The sequence below is a fragment of the Squalius cephalus genome (assembly GCF_949319135.1).
Source record: "Squalius cephalus genome assembly, chromosome: 11".
Taxonomy (NCBI): domain Eukaryota; kingdom Metazoa; phylum Chordata; class Actinopteri; order Cypriniformes; family Leuciscidae; genus Squalius; species Squalius cephalus.
Genome location: NC_137132.1, coordinates 22,241,098 through 22,259,111, shown reverse-complemented (window position 1 = coordinate 22,259,111; position 18,014 = coordinate 22,241,098). Strand labels below are relative to the sequence as shown.

The 18,014-nt window shown below is 38.1% G+C and overlaps 1 protein-coding gene across 1 annotated transcript in view; it reads right to left on the bottom strand.

Annotated features, from left to right (window-relative positions):
• The window catches only part of trim3a (tripartite motif containing 3a), a 33,539-nt gene extending 17,518 nt beyond the window's left edge, over window positions 1–16,021 (bottom strand). The window contains exon 1 of the mRNA XM_079885186.1: window positions 15,851–16,021. The gene's annotated coding sequence lies outside the window, so the exon portion shown is untranslated. The remainder of the gene's footprint in view (window positions 1–15,850) is intronic.
• Window positions 16,022–18,014: the final 1,993 nt, after the last annotated feature.

Sequence of the window (18,014 nt, the reverse complement as noted above, 5' to 3'; positions counted from 1 at the left end):
TGAAATATTGGAGAACAGGTGGAGTAAAAATATAATGAATATGTAATATAGTATATATCTACTAGCAAAATGCCCCTCTCTATAGTTAATTTTTCTAGAAGCTATCATCACTGAATGGCTTTGACATATTTTTTGCAAGCTGTTTTATTGATTAAAATTGAGAAATTGCTTCTTCCTTTTTACCCCAGCCCTATGATGGACAGTTTGCAAATACTGCATATATATAATATAATTTAATGATAGCAAATATGATGCACAAAACTAGCTGAAATACCATGTGCAACTGTTTAGTAAATTCGCCCCACTGTTTAGCTACTGCACTTGGACGTTAATTCCCATGTATACACACACAAAACACTAGAAAGCTTATCCATGGTCATGAAAAACACACCAGACAGAGCTGTGGATTTTCTAAAGCAGACCTCATTGTTTGGTTTTCTGCACGCTCTAGCCAAGCCCAGTAACCAAGAAACCCCAGCGCAGCCCCCCTCGCTGTCCCGCCCCACCCCCTTCATCATAAGCCCTGAATGAGAGCAGCTGAACGCTGACATCACAGCTGCCCTTCCCTCCTTCTTTGACCGCTTCTCGCTGTCTCTCCTTCTCTCTTCATGCTCTCGAGATTATTATGCTTACTCTAAAGCCCAGTAGAAATTTGAAAAGCCTTTAGCTGTAGCATTTCAGAGTCTGTGTCTGACATTACAGTCCATTTCCTGTGGGCAGACTTGAGAAAAGGTGCCATTATTGAACTGTAAACATGTTACTTTTTGTACCTTATGGTCACTGAGATATTAGCCTTGTGAAAGTTAGTCCCAGTCTCACCATGAGGATGGGTAGATGATGACAACATTTGTCTTAACTAGCATTGACTGGAGATAAGAGCAGACAAAAGTCAGTCACACTTCATCAGAAGTCCAAACCACTGATCGTGCAAACTGCAATATTAAAGGTACAATATGTAACTTTTGGCCCTCTAGCAGTTAAAACAAAACTGCATGCATTTTGCGGAAGAACATTGTTTTGGTTGTGCTTCGGCTGTGCGTGACTGTGCAGATGAATATGGTTATCGTACTGGTCATTAAGAGTTTATAACTAGGCTTAAGAGATATAAAAAGTTTAGATGGAGAGGATCTCAAGCTGACTAGCTGAAGACGTTACTGTAGTAGAGATACCCCTGCCTACATGGTACTTCCTTGAAACTAAATTCCAGATCCAGCACAGCACTACAACAACCAAAATGAAATGACCCTTCACAATAAGGGGCTTTCGCACCAGAGGAAACCTTTTCATAATTCCTAGAACTATTGGCAGAAGCACCCGGATGTCAGCGTGTTCGCACCGCAGGAACTAGGAATGATTTTAGTTGGAGGAACTAATTTAGCTCCTACTTCAGAGTAGGGTCTGAACCATAGACTGTAAAAAAATAAGGACGACGCCCCTTCCCTCTCTTCCATTGGTGAGAAGTGAAGCCGCCAGTGTCCCGATATGGCGTTGACATCAAAACAAAAGTTACACAGCGTACCTTTAAGTGCATGTACTATTAAGAAACTGTTTAAATTAATAATGGTGCTTAGCATGTGTAATATCAACTTGTGTCAATAAGCCATATAATGCGATACTCTTGTCTAATCCTTCTCACACTGTGTTAATAGCTTAATGACCCCCCGCAGCCAAAATCACCATGAACAGTCTGGATCAGATACTCTGAAAACTCTGAATATAGTGTGTATATTCACACCCTCACAAATCCAGTCTGAACAAAAAAGGTTTTTTTTATGAGTTTAGTGTGAATTTCCACAATAAATTTGATATTATTAATATTAATCTCTAGCTCATTTAGCCAATCAAAAGTAGTTATATTATGCTATAGCCTATACAAATAAATGAACGCAGTAAACTTAAGTATAAATACGTTTAAGTTTATAAATAAAACACACATTACAAAACACAATCTAACCACCTTTTATATATCTGGATATTACAATTACATTACATTTTTATCTCTAGAATCATATTTCCTTATGTATTCCTCCAATTAGGGATAGGCAATAACTTGAATAGTCACATTATACTCAATAAATATTCACAAAATATTCAATAGTTTCCTAAAAAAACAGCATTAGATTAGTGTCATTGTGGTAGCAGCAAGGATCAGTTGGAGCAAGATCTATTCTAGTTGCAGCAGTAAAACTTTAACCATAACTAAAATTAACAAACACTCAGTAGGAGAGAACAGGCTGCAGGAACAGAACAACCAACTTAAATAGACATAAGAACAGACAAGAAACTATATATATATATATACACACAGAGACTAAATGAGTGAGTTAACAGGGGTAGGTGGACACAATAGGTTGCTACTTGCTAGGGTAAAAAACAACTAGAACTAGGTCACACACTAGGAAACTAGGTCAACTAAGGAAGACAGGAACTGGGAACACAAAAACTAAACCAAAACAGAACAGAACATAAACCTGACAATTAGTTTTGTGATCCCACCCTCTTCCACGATTTCACAATAGTGATGGGTCAATCATTTTGTGTTGACCGACCGTGCATGCACAACATCTCATAGGTTCTTTACCGGAAACAGAAAAGATTAGTTCACATCTCAAGTCTGAGTCGTTCATTGTTTATATTGGATACAGAAATTAGTTAAAGGGGTCATATAATGCCATTTTTGTACAAGCTAATATGATTCTTTAGGGTCTAAATTAAAAGTTTGTAATATACTTTAATTAAAAATCCTCATTAGTATTGTAAGAAAGCACTCATTATACCTGGTCAAAAACAGCTCTGTTTTCAGCACGCCGTTTAAGTGCATGTGTCTTTAAATGATAATGAGCTTTGCTCACCCCGCCCCTCTGTTCTGTGGGGCGTTTTGACACAACAACACACGTGGAGTGTTGCCTTGACAACAGTTGAGGGTATATTTTGAAGAATGGCAGCGGGAGTCTCTGAGAACACATCTGTGCAACCGTATCAATTTGAACCGGAGTCGGACCCAGAACAAAATGACGGCCCCGAAGAAGTTCGACAATTAAGGCTCGAACAGGACGTTTCTGAATGGTTGGTTAACGTAATGTCACTTTGATCTATCTTTGTGTGTACTGGCAGGGTAGAGTAGTGAGATACGAACGCTATGTGTTTACTGATGTATACGTTAGTTCGTTGACAGATTAATGTTACAGCTAATGGTCATGAAAAAAAAAAAAATCCGGTAAATGTAGGCTTGTCAGTGATGATGCGTAACGTTATCTATGCAGTGTTAGGTACAACTGTCAGGGCTGAAGCACTGACATGAGGTCACGGCAGGAATGTTTCTAACAGTAGTTGAAGGACACCTAAGATTTTTGTGTTACCATTCATCTTCATGCAGTTATAACTGCTTTTTTGACATTACTTCTTAATCAGTAACAGACACCGTTACAAACCATCTACAAAAGTAAGCTTAGTGTAGTATTACCACTTTAACTTTAACATCTGCGTACACAGTTTGTAACAATAACCGTAACCAAAACCAGCTTTATACTGGCCCTCGTTTGTAAAGCAGTCTGGTGTGAAATGATTCGCGCAAACATGAAAGCATTGCTGTTGATCGTGGTGGGGAATATTCCCTTCGAAAACAAAACTCAGCCACTGCGTCTTCAGCGGTTCGGATTTAGGAACATCAAAATGACTGCTGTGTTCCTTATTACACCCAAGAACAGAACACCACAATCGCTTAGACGCCATTCTGCTCCAGCGTATCAACAATGGCCGCGCGGACTATGATGACAGCTCGCTCACGAGCGAGGGCGGGTCTGTGTTGAAACGCTGCTGTCAATTAACAATCGTGGGAGGGGCGTCCGACCGTGTGACGTCACACGGTTGAACGGCTTGATTTGCGACAGGGGAAAACATATAAGGAGATTTTTAAAAAAAACACTGGATGGATTTTTATCATTTTATGATGGTTGTGTACAGGCACTGCCAACACACATTTCAGTACAATCAACTTGTAAAAGTGCATGTCCCATTATATGACCCCTTTAATATTCCCATTTCCCAACCTTACGTACAAACAAGTACGTAGTTAGTTAGTTAGTTAGTTAGTAGTTACATGATGCATTTCTGGTCTCAAACATCTTATAATTTATACAATTGTGAATTTCTGTCACGATGGTTCTTTTCCATAACTTGTGATGAACGAATGACTCAGACCCAAAGGGGCTGTTTACACCTGGCCACTTCATGCGTTTTCTCAGATTGGATAGCTATCCGATCGTGAAAAGACCAGGTGTAAATGCCCTCCGAAACGCATTCGAGACGGATTTGAATCCGATCGCTCAAACCACTTCAGGAGGTGGTCTGGGCCACATTCCTGACGAAACTGGACAAGTGTAAATGCATCTGGTTGTTGAAACCACATATGTAAATTGTACTCCTCCCAAAAATGCTAAAAAAAAAAAAAAACGTGTGAGAGCGTGTTATATGCTATATGTAATGTTATAGCCAGATATGACGACGCTACTGGAACACGCATCACCATAGATGAGAAGCTGAGCATCTATTCATTAAGCCAATGTGCAAACTATCGCAAATCAAAGTGAAAGTAAGTCGCAGACACTTAACACGACCCAATCATCATCATTAAAAGTAAAGAAACGAAATGATTACCAGGGCTGTTGCCGCTCTCTCTTATTGCGGTCTTTGATTTTCAAATTTTAGCTGATGATCAATAAAACGCAGCTCATATCTGTTGCTTTCGGTGACGTGCACTCCATTAAATCTGCATATAGCGCGGGAATTGAAGATCGGATTTAAATCCGTTTCGCAAAAACACATTTATGTGACCAGGTGTAAATGGAATCGTTTTGATAAATCAGATAGCTATCCGATCTGAGAAAACACATGAAGTGGCCAGGTGTAAACAGCCCCAAAGAAACTCGAGAGGTGAACTAATCATTTTGGTTTCCGGTACAGACTGCATTGCTTCAGCCTATAGGGATTAGGGCTGGGAATCGAGTTCGATACTTTTTAGGCATGACCGAACTGCCTCGATACCATAGAGTATCAAAAAATGTCTTGTCATTCGGTACCAAATTTCGATAGCTAAGGGGTTAATATTGTCAATATCAGTGAGCCAATAATCATACAGCATGATTGGCTGTGGTGAGGCATCAAGGAAAAACACTAGTTCAGGCCGATTACACCCAGAGACGTTGCTCACATGTGAGGCTGTAGTGTGAAAGTGTTCCAACCCCCATAGATGTAAAAGATGTGGAAAAGATAAAAAGTGTGGATACATTTCACAAGGCATGATGCCAACAGCGAACGATGCAATATTTACGACAAGATACTTGCTGCCAAGACCGGCAACACGACAAATCTGATGAAACACTTGACAGTGCACGGAATAACTGTCAAATAAACCGAAACTCAGCGTATAGGCTACTTGCCTCACAGACATGAGAAATAGGCATTTAGAAAGATTGAAATATCTACTTTTAAACTAAATAATTTGAATCGAAAACAAATACTCTCTGATTATGTGATCCAAATGAATGGTGCATTTATAGGCGTGTGCACATTCACAATACTACGGGATATGACGCGTCAGCAACAACGCCAATGTCATCTTTGCAGCCAACACAAGCCGCGTTTCCATTACCCTTCAAATTGAGTAAATTGAAATTGCGATTTGAAAATATGCCCAATGGAAACTCGTCATATATCACAAAGTTTTCACGCTTGCCTGAGGTTGTTTTTCAGGCAATTCATGTGCCCCAAAATCGCAAGATGTCGAGGAAAACATTCCACTGTAATTTAAAGGAGCTGTATGTAAGAAATGTATTTCAATTAATCATAAAATGGCCCTGATATGTCACTAGACATTAAGAAATCATGTTCATTTCAAATACTTATATCACTGACAACAGTAGTCCGGCCAGGATATTGTCATTTAAAAAGTGAAGTTGCAGCCCTCAACTGATGTTGATGTTGTCATCTTGTGTTTTGGCCTGATGCTCCACCCTCTGCCTATCTACCAATCACGAAGTCAGTAGTGTTTCGGCATCCGGGTTGCCAGCTCTGCTCTAGTTACCACAGCTGCAGCTCCTTGTAGCAGCCTACGTTCCTGCTGGATCCTGCAACATATCTGGCAACCTCGAGTCAGGGGGGAGGGGGAGGGGATACAGTGATTGCAGTACCAGTTTTGGCCACAATCTTACATACAGCTCCTTTAAATAAATTAGATACATAGAATTTGGTAGTAAAAACATAAAGTGTTGCACATTTTATTAGTGCAAAGATGAGTATGGTATGTGTGCCTTTGTACAACATTTGCAACTGTTTTTATCACTTAATTAGAAGCAACACAATTTTAAATTTGTGTCTTCTGTTAGTTATATATCAACTACTGAACAGACAGACAGACAGTGTCTAAAATGCAAAGTATTGAAAATATAATAAATAAAAGCTCTGTAAACACCTGCACCTACACTTCAGTCACATAACATCGGTTAATGGAAATGCCGTCATTTCGCAATAGATTTTTATCAACATTATAAAATATCACAAAAGTTTTGCGCAAATCTGTTATGGAAACACGGCTACTGACCTATTTTTTTCCCGACACATTCATAATCATTAAGCTACTTTTGCCAGTGATTTGCGGCAAGATTTATTCCGCACCCCAGTGGCCTATATGAGTCTTTTAGTCTGTAAACTGTCAAGAAACTGAAAAAAATCAAACCAATTTTTTTTTTAGGTAACATGTAATGTTATCTTGTTAAAACGAATTTCATAAAACTGGTATCGAAAAAAGTATAGTTCAGGAACCAGGTATCAAAGTCAAGGTATTGGCATTATCGGTATCGATATCGGAATTTTTGAACAATACCCAGTCCTAATGAGGATGTGACGTGACAAAAGAACGAAGGGCTGGAACGATGCATCTACATAGATTAGTCATTCTGTGTGGAATGCGTCGATTCGTGGCACTGTTTATTTTCCCCAATGATGCCGTCTCCTAGGCATGCTAAAAATCAGCAGTTATTACAAAAATATAGAGCCCGACATAAAGTGTGGGAATTTTTTAAACAAAGACTGAATAAAAACTGAAATGGCATACCACAGCAGCATAACTTCTATGCAAGAGCATCTGAAAAGAAAATATCCCGGGGCTCTCCAATCTCAATACAACGAGAGCAGTGTAAGTATTTGGACTATTACAGTGAATTATTACACAGTACTAGAATACGGTTGTCAATCCAATATTTTGTGCTTAATACAACTTAATTCATAAAGCATTATGTTTTTATGAGCTGCTGTAAAAAGTGGCTCAAATGTGCTCTCTGCAACTGGTTACAAAGCATTTAGGTCTATTGCTGTTGTTGGTTATTTTAAATAGCTAATGGATGAACTTCTATTGGACTAATTTTTCAATCACGCACTGTCAATTGTTAGCCTGGCTAACGCCAGACCTCGTCTCATTGAGACGTGGTCTGGGAACCACATTTTCATTTTCTCGTATTTGAGGCGTGGTTTACGAATGCCCAGAGCCGTTTATTGGGCGATACGAATGTCTATCAAATGCGCCTTCGCGTAGCTCATAGCCAATCGTTTCAATTATACCAGATGACGTATGTAGAGCGGCAGAAATTCGACGAGGAAGAAGACGAAATAAACTTGCGTTCTAAACTACTTAGAACACTATCTAAGGCTGCATCGAAAGGTAACTTCGCGTCTGATGCCATGTTGGATCCATAGATATAAACAAACTGCTTAGGTGTGTCGCATAGACGTCGTCATCGTCTTGCTGCTCCCTCCCCGTTCTGTGATTGGTTCCCTTTTTGAGGGGAAAATCTGGTCCATAAAATCACGCTGCGCGCAAGGCAGCATGGAGAAACCCAGGCTAGTCAATTGTAGTAAAACTTCACGGTTTTATGGACACTGCCAGCAGTTTGATCATACAGCTGAATGAACATATTCAAGCAGCTATATTTTAATCTCCTTAATGAACTAAACATATCAGGATTCACACCGGTAAGCAACTGATGCTGTAAATCCCAAAAAGAGACTGTGTGAACAGCCATAGTAAACAACTTTCCTAAGTAGGCCTACACTGCATAAACCTTTACTTTTGTGATAAATAATATTAGTGGGGGGATAATCGATTATTTGATTAATTAAGAGAAAATCGATTGAAATCGATTGAAAAAAATTCGTTGACCCAGCTAGGCAATTAATACATTTCTGTTTCATGTGGCCTTGGCTACATTATAGGCTAGTTTTATTATTTTATTATTATTTATTTAGTTCTTATTCTAAATGTGATCAACGTTTGCATAAGTTTTAACATGAAACATTTCAATTATATTCTGCTGAAGTGAACGAAATGAAATGACTTGAAAAAAGATTAGTTAATTTTGCTGAACAAGACTCAAAGATCTTCCTATCACTATTTCACACAGAATGTCAAGACTGTGATACATTTTTTTTTTTTCAGGAATCTTTAATGAATAAAACAATTCTAAATAACATAAAAAAAAATTGAAATGGAAATCTTTTGTAATATTATAAATGTCTTTACTGTCACCTTTGATTAATGTAATGCATCCTTTCTAAATAAAAGTAGGCTATTCATTTCTTTCAAAACAAAATCTTACTGACCCCAAACCTTTGAATGGTAGTGTACATACTGAATATCAACTATATCCTGGCTTTACAGCGGCAGAGAGAGTTCATATAACACACAGTAAATTAAACCTTTACCTCAAACTACACAAATATGTCTTTAGATGTCCCAGATAGCTGCAGAATAATGAGGACCAACACAACGAATATTGCAAGTACAGCTCTAGAGTACCTTCTACAGCAGACAGCACTGACCTCACCATACAGTGATTTATGATTTTCTGCTGAATGAATCTCATTTATGGTGTGCATTCTGTGCAAGCATAAATATTCAACAGCAGCTACAATGTGTAGTCATTGTGAAATACTCATCATTTCAAAGTGGCTATGTGGCTTAGGATAAAAACTAAATATATAGGTTTTGTACAATCTCCACAGGCTAATACTGAAAATAATTTCCATAACAGAATAAAGGTGAATATGCCGAAACTAAATATCATGGTTGTATTAGGCATTAGGTTTTAAGGGCCTTTAACATTTCTTTCTTAATGCCCAATTCTAAGATCTTTTCTCAGCAGGGATGGCGTTTAATCGGATTGTAACGCTGACTTACATTCCACACAAAAAAAAAAAAAAAAAAACAGTCTGGGTCTAATCTGCCTGGGACAGAGACCGCCACCTAAATAATAGAGGACAGTAGAGCCCGTTTAGGACAATAGAGCCGAATAGATAGTCCATCATTTCCATAAATTTCACTTTCTGGCAATTAGTCAACATTAGCGAAGCCGCTCAGCAAGACAGCATGCGACTCTTTCCATTACCTGTGTCTAATTGAAGGATATTGCACGCAGCAGGCAATAAGCAATTTACCGCAGGACTGCAGAAAACAATTAAAAGATCCTCGACACCAGGTCGTAAGAGAGTGCTTTCAGGACAGATATCCACGTGTTCAGACTTTTAAGAAACCTATGACATCTAAAGACCCAAAAGGAAGCAGTCACATGGATTTATTCCATATAACTGGGTTGATTTTGCATGCTGAGCATTGCGTAAGCGGCATTTACAGTGTTGTGTCTGGGGGGATGCCATGAGTCACAGAGCACTAACAGAAGTGATGCATCCGTGGTTCTTTATCCTTATATGTCTGGTTTGAACTGCAGACGTGGGCCGGATAGTTACTTCCTGTTACTTCCTTACACTGTTTGTACATCCATGAATAATGAACAAATTCAAATATCTTTTAACATGGCTTGCAGACACTGACTATGGATTTGTATTGCATGATAGATATATTTCACAGTTGGACTATGAGCAATGATCTTGCATAGTTTTATTGTTCTCTCTGTATAAATCTGTAAGATCAAAGTTCAAGGCCCAGTTTTTTAACATTTGAGTGTGTAATTCCAATGCTTTTAAAAGGGATAGATGAACAGTTGAACAGATTTTATGTCCTCATGGAGGATGTCTTTTCACAGGATCTTTTCACAGCTTCTTTCACACAGCAGTTCACAGTGTCCCTGTCTGTCAAGCTTAAAAAAGGGCAAAAGGGCACCGCATAAAATTGGTCCACGTGACTCATGTACTATATTTCAAGTCCTCTATCTAAAGCCATATGATAACTCAAGAGTTGCATCATTGAGTTGAACACAAGAACTGCATAAGTTCCATTTCAAAATCAATCATTCTGATTGTTGATCCAGTTCACAAATTGGACTGAAAAAAGAGTCAGTGAGTTCAAGAACCAGACCAGGGCTGCAAGTAGATAATTGAAAATATTGGCACCAAATGGTGTTTACGGTCTACTTAAGTTTACAATTCTTCTGAAAAACGCATCCCAGTCTGATTCATCAATGAATCGTTCAGTCTGAGTGATTTGTGACCTGAATCAACAGTTCAATGAAAAGAACCAATTCAAATAAATGATTCATTCACAAATATGAATAATCCAGTTTGAGTTCAAATCACAGACTCACCGATTCAGTTAAAATACTTTTATGGTGTTTTTTGGGGGGAAGCTGTGTGAAGATTCTTCAAAACTATATTTTTGTCATGACATGTGACATGAGTAAATAGTGACTAAACTAAGAGTATTGTCACATTAATCAAGAAAGACTACTAGAGAAAGCTGGTGTGAAAAAAAGAGGTAACACAATCCATTTCTAATCAGTGTCACATAAACACTGAGTGGCTTTTTCTGACAATGATGATGTGTCAGCACATCATACAGCTCTTTTGGTTTCACCATCAGATGAACTAACAGTCATTGACCATAGGGAAAACAGAGGAGGTTGATATCATCAACTATGATCTCTATCCACACACAACCAAGAGTGGATCTCGTCACAAACGAGACAGTTCATGAATGTCTTATCACAGCTGATCCTGAATAACCAAACAGTGCTGTTATGAGGCATGAGGACATGGCTGTCCATTGAGAAATGCTTGGCTCCTGACTGTTCAGCCTAATGAAAGCCTTGTCTGCTGTGCCACACAGCTCCATGTGTCTTTAAAACCAGATGAATGAATCTGTCCATTACTTCCTATCGGTTACCCCATATCATTTACCCAAGGATTATTCAACGCCACATTGACTCATTAGTACACTGTAACAGTGGATGAAAACGAAGCCATGCATTTGTCTAAGATGCTGAGGCAAAGGCAAATTGCTGCAGAACAAGTTAAGCCACATTTTTCAAAGCAGTCATTAGTCACACTATGTAAACTTGTGTTACTGTCCGACTCCACCAGCAGTTTGGTGTGGTCATCTGGACACTATCAGTGCATCTGCAGTAGTCTGGCATGATGAAATATTATTAAAATAATGGTCTGATATTTTTCCATTTATTTATTCATTTATTATTAACTTTATTTATTTACTTACTTTCCATTAAATATGATATTGCGTGATACAATAAATAGGATATAAGAATAATTTTTTTTACTCGCATTTATACTTTTCAACTAAATTGGTTATTTGTAATAGGATGTATGATGCATTAAATATGGTATAATTTTAATTAATTTTATTTTTACTGATATTTAACTAAATTTCTTATGCACTTTTTTTAAACAGTCTTTGCGAGTAAAAGAATAGAATGTATTATTTGAACAAATTATACTTTGTTAACGTAACAGTTCTTAAGAGAGAATTGCATAGCATTAAGAAGTAAACAGTAGGTCAAAATAAATTTGCAACTATTCAGATCACAAATTAAATGCGCATAAATATTAAAGTCATGCATAGTGAAAATATATTCGATTTTTTTAACATATAGTTTTATTGTCCAATGATTATTTAGTTCTTATTCAGACCAAAAATAGAAATGAGACTAAGGAAAAATCAGTCAGATCAGATGTTACACAAATACCAGTCAATCTGAAAAAAAGTATTTGGCCAAAAAAGTCTTTAAATGTCTGTTTACTTTGACTGTATATGGTAAGATGAAGGTAGAGAAACAAAGAAAGAGAAAAGAAAGAAGAAGAGAGACATATCCAATAAAATCAATCTCACACTACCTAGACAAATCTAGTCAGCATGATTGGATTCATTGTGATGCATGAGTGCACTTGTGTGTAATTCTGCACGCACACACACACACACACACACACACACACACACACACACACACACACACACACACACACAGAGAGAGAGAGAGAGTAATACACAAACTGCACATTTCTGCAAGGTCAAAATATTCCAGACCACCAGGCGCCGCCCAGCCCCGTCAACTCGATGGCAGAATGCAGAGTAAACTGTCACTCACACGAAGACATGATTCCCGCACATTGATTCACCTGGAACGGGTTGCTGTCTGTCTGTTTGCTTTGCTTAACATCAACCTGACAGCATCTGTCCAGCAAAAGCAAGGCCAACACCAAACCCTGTACAGACACTAAACATGACATGACAAGCTTCTCCACAGCTATGCTTCTGGTCGGATAAACAGCGACGGTGCATTTTATTTTCGTTGCAATTATAACAATCAACGGCAGTAACATGTTATCTTCATTACATATGGGGTTTAACTAAGTCTAGTTATAGTGTAGCATCTCACTATCCAACTGGCTCAGGATTCGCCAGCATTTATAAAGCAAACAACGAAAGGTCACTGAATGTGCATTTACATCCTACTCAGAAAGCAGATTCTCATGATGGCACTGCAGGAAATCATTTCTACATGTCAGTGAAAATGCAGATAGATAATGCATTGTCTGTATCTGGGTAAAAATGCTGATGTAAAGACTACACTTTCATCCTTCTTCTCAAACTAATAAAGACAGGAACAGCTGAGCATTAACTGTGCCAAAGCAGGCAACAGCTGTTATATTGAGCAGACGGGCTGGCAAAACTTTCTCAAGACTACTGTTTCTACTTCATTTTATCAGAATCCCACTTTATATACAGTAGTTGTTTCTGGTTGCAAATGAGGGTATCATAAACAAGTGTAACGTCAGGGTTTTGGAAGTCTTGACTCCATGTAGTTTAACATTAAACTAGTGGCTCCTTGGAAGCTGGAATCACACTTTCTAACTCTACTTTAAGGTATCTGATCTTATTATATTTGTGAATCAGGAATCAAAGTGTTTCAATTTGCCATTTCCTCTCATAATTTTGTATATCGTTGAGGCATATGCATTTATTGCCGCACTTGTCAGATGACTGTGTAGTGAACAACAAGTCTTTCAGTATATGGACTACAAATCATTGTGATTGACTAGAGAAAGCATTAAATATCATTTTAATTGCTGCATGCATTAACAGAACATAGCAACCTGTGCAGCATAATTATACTGCCTTTGTCACCAACAAACCTGTCCATTTTAAAACAAACCCACTTGTGTCTTGAACTTCTTTCAGACCAAAGAAATATATTGTATATATACACTCACCTAAAGGATTATTAGGAACACCTGTTCAATTTCTCATTAATGCAATTATCTAATCAACCAATCACATGGCAGTTGCTTCAATGCATTTAGGGGTGTGGTCCTGGTCAAGACAATCTCCTGAACTCCAAACTGAATGTCAGAATGGGAAAGAAAGGTGATTTAAGCAATTTTGAGCGTGGCATGGTTGTTGGTGCCAGATGGGCCGGTCTGAGTATTTCACAATCTGCTCAGTTACTGGGATTTTCACGCACAACCATTTCTAGGGTTTACAAAGAATGGTGTGAAAAGGGAAAAACATCCAGTATGCGGCAGTCCTGTGGGCGAAAATGCCTTGTTGATGCTAGAGGTCAGAGGAGAATGGGCCGACTGATTCAAGCTGATAGAAGAGCAACTTTGACTGAAATAACCACTCGTTACAACCGAGGTATGCAGCAAAGCATTTGTGAAGCCACAACACACACAACCTTGAGGCGGATGGGCTACAACAGCAGAAGACCCCACCGGGTACCACTCATCTCCACTACAAATAGGAAAAAGAGGCTACAATTTGCACGAGCTCACCAAAATTGGACAGTTGAAGACTGGAAAAATGTTGCCTGGTCTGATGAGTCTCGATTTCTGTTGAGACATTCAGATGGTAGAGTCAGAATTTGGCGTAAACAGAATGAGAACATGGATCCATCATGCCTTGTTACCACTGTGCAGGCTGGTGGTGGTGGTGTAATGGTGTGGGGGATGTTTTCTTGGCACACTTTAGGCCTCTTAGTGCCAATTGGGCATCGTTTAAATGCCACGGCCTACCTGAGCATTGTTTCTGACCATGTCCATCCCTTTATCACCACCATGTACCCATCCTCTGATGGCTACTTCCAGCAGGATAATGCACCATGTCACAAAGCTCGAATCATTTCAAATTGGTTTCTTGAACATGACAATGAGTTCACTGTACTAAAATGGCCCCCACAGTCACCAGATCTCAACCCAGTAGAGCATCTTTGGGATGTGGTGGAACGGGAGCTTCGTGCCCTGGATGTGCATCCCACAAATCTCCATCAACTGCAAGATGCTATCCTATCAATATGGGCCAACATTTCTAAAGAATGCTTTCAGCACCTTGTTGAATCAATGCCACGTAGAATTAAGGCAGTTCTGAAGGCGAAAGGGGTCAAACACAGTATTAGTATGGTGTTCCTAATAATCCTTTAGGTGAGTGTATATTATATATTATATTATATATATATATCCTCATAAATATACCTTAACATGTCTTTAACTCATATTAATAAACTGCAAATTAACTGATGTATGGGACACTAAAAGTGATTCAATTTTGCCCAATTCTCTGAATTTCTCTGAAATTCATGTCATGCATGAGCAATTGTGTATGATGGAGGAAATTGAAAAAAAAAAAACACACAAAACTAAAGCCATTAAGACACTGTTGAGGGAACACAAATGCTGCAGAGACAAGGGCCATTTACGTACAGTAAGACTGTAGTAAACTGTGCTAAAGACTAGAATAGGTTACACCAAACGGAAAAATGATGTTCCAATTTTCCTTGCGGAAACATTCAACTTTGTCATAATGGACTTGTGTCAACAATATTCTTATTATTATGACTACAAATAAAATAAGCAAAATGCATAATGTGTTTTATTGATGTCCAGTAATTATTTAGTTCCCATTGTGTAAGAATAACAATTATAATAACAATAATAATAATTAAAAACAAGTTTCAGTTTTACAATTGTTTTGGGGCACTTAACACATTAAAATAATCATAATTAGTCATAGAAAAACCTATATTGTCAATCTCTACTAAAAACATGCAGTGTGATTTATTATGCATCACACAAGTCATATACAGCACCTAATCATCAGAAGGCCTTTATAAACTTTAAAAAAAGATGTAGGCTAGGCTACTTTCGTGAGAGACAAGATGTCTATATACAGGGATGATCACAGCCTAAGGACACTAATAGCTATAAAAAGTGATAATAATATGTGATGGGATGACATTCATTCTACATGCACAAAACAATGGAATATGAAAACAATCAATTACTGTACAACTCGTTGACCTAAAGCACAGCCCCATGACATAAAGGGTAACTACATCCTGCAGATATTTTAAGACTTCCTCAAAATCCTCGGAGATGGTGGACGTTGAAACACTTAACATTTACAAAGAACGGGCTGATTTCAGCAGTCACGCCAAAGAGATGCGTGTCTCCACTCCAGTATGTCAATGAATTATTCAGCATGTATCAACGCATTCACCGCAATGACAAAACGAGTCTAATTTGGGAAGAGGCGACGGTAAGAAACTAGTACACTCACGTGAAATTTGGACCGGATTTAGAGAGGAATCAGCATGAATAACGGGAGAAAGCGTTTTTCATTGTCAATGTCCGATAAATAATCCGTTTATTACGATTTTTATGAAAAACTGCAGTCCTTTTCTCCGAATGGGAGTCGGTAAGGAGGGGACAGTGAACTGAGATTGTGGGCGTGTGCGAATGCAAAAGATGTTCGCTAATTGGCCAGCATTGGAATGGGAGGAGCTATGATAGCCAATAAGAGTTAGTATTTTGGAATATGTAATTATTTAAAAATCATATCTGAAAAGGGGTGATTCACTGGTGGTGGGGTTTTTGGTTCAACCCAGTGACTCGAATCTTTTGAATATTTTGATTGACAAGATTTGTTAAGGTTCGTTAACTGATTTGAATCACGTTAACGTTAGGCTACATGCCCGTATGTGTCGACAAGTGTCTGTTTGTGTTATCATTGAAAAACAACCAAATAAACAAATAAAAAAACGAATAAAATCAAATTTGCGTGTCTATAAATCTACTAAAAGGTAGTAAAGGGTGTCCAAAATCCAAAAAGAGAGCATTATATTCGTTTCCCCACGAATGACAAAGTAGATCATTTTTCAGTCCTGTAATTGCTTCACTTTTATCAAGCTATAAAGACAACAATTAATTTTTCCCCTGCTTAAAAAAGTATACACACACACACACACACACACACACACATATATCCACATATGTATGTATATTATATGTATATTATTGTAGGCTATATATATATATATATATATATATATATATATATATATATATATATATAGCCTACAATAATGAATGGCAGTCATATTACAACAATAATTAACTCCGAAGGGGAGGAAACATCTTGGGACACACCCGGCCTAGAAGACATATTTAAAAGGGAAAACATCTGGTGCTCTTTTTTCCTTAAACCCAGTTCTGCAGAAAAGTGTTTTATTAAAAGGCACAATAGTTCAGTCAATCCGTGACCTTAGGTGATACGAGTGAAAGTACGTCAGTTTGGGGTGGGGATACGAGGCTACACAGTGCAAGGGTTGGGCTTTGTTTACAGTGGGGTGGGGGAGGTAAGACCGTGTTCTTGGGCTTTCATTATGAAGGTGGTGGTTGCTATGGAGACTGCATCCAGCCTAAGACAGCCAGATGGCAGAAGCAGACTGTCTCCCGAGCCACGTCAGCAAACGCTACATTAAGACATAGACTGAACATTATTACACATTTGCCTATCATGTGCATCATATAGTGTGCTCTGCAAAAAAAGAAGACAATTTTATATCATTTAAAGTGTGACGAAAATGAGCATTATTGATTTTATATTGTACTTCCAACATATTAAATAATGATTAATTATAATTCCGTTTCATATAATAATAATAATTTAATACATTTGTTTGTTTGTTATACTGAAATAGACCTATCATTTCTGTCATTACATTTATAAACTGTTTATTATAATATATTCAAAGAAATGAAATACATCTCTAAACAATTCATGGTAAGTGTCTGTAATAAACAGCATTTAGACATGCACTGTAACAGCATGAAATCACACTTATTAGCCACAAAACCTGACCAACACAATCTAATAAGCCATTTTCAGGATGAACTGGACTATAACCATAGCATGTTGTGACATTCAATCAGTGCTTGACCCTCTATTCTCAGTTCTGTGAGACTAATGAGGATGATTCACTCACAAAATCACCCAAACACCCTCCCCCCCCCCTCCACCCCTCCACCCGACAGGGTCTCAGGCTGTCTAGAAAGCACTAAAGAGGACCTATCAGGAGCCCATGACGTTATCTTCTCCCTAACTAAGCCTTCAATGTCTTTATCAAGGATAAAGCTTCTTCTTGTTCCTCTTTACTCCAGAAGCTCAGTGGACAAAAAACCTGAAATACCATGTATGACTGCATCAAGTAGCACAGGAGATGGTGATGAGGTCAAGAGTAACCACGTAACATAAAAAATGATAAATATATCTTGCCTGAAAAGAGGACAAACAGCATCATATAAAAATGCACTCGAGCATCTTAGTGTGTGAGCAACTCCTAACTGGAACATGGTCTCTAAATTTTCTTGCAATCTCATATTGAGAATCAAAAGCAGAGGTTTTATCAGCTTGTGCTCTGGAACGACTCAAATAAAAGGCC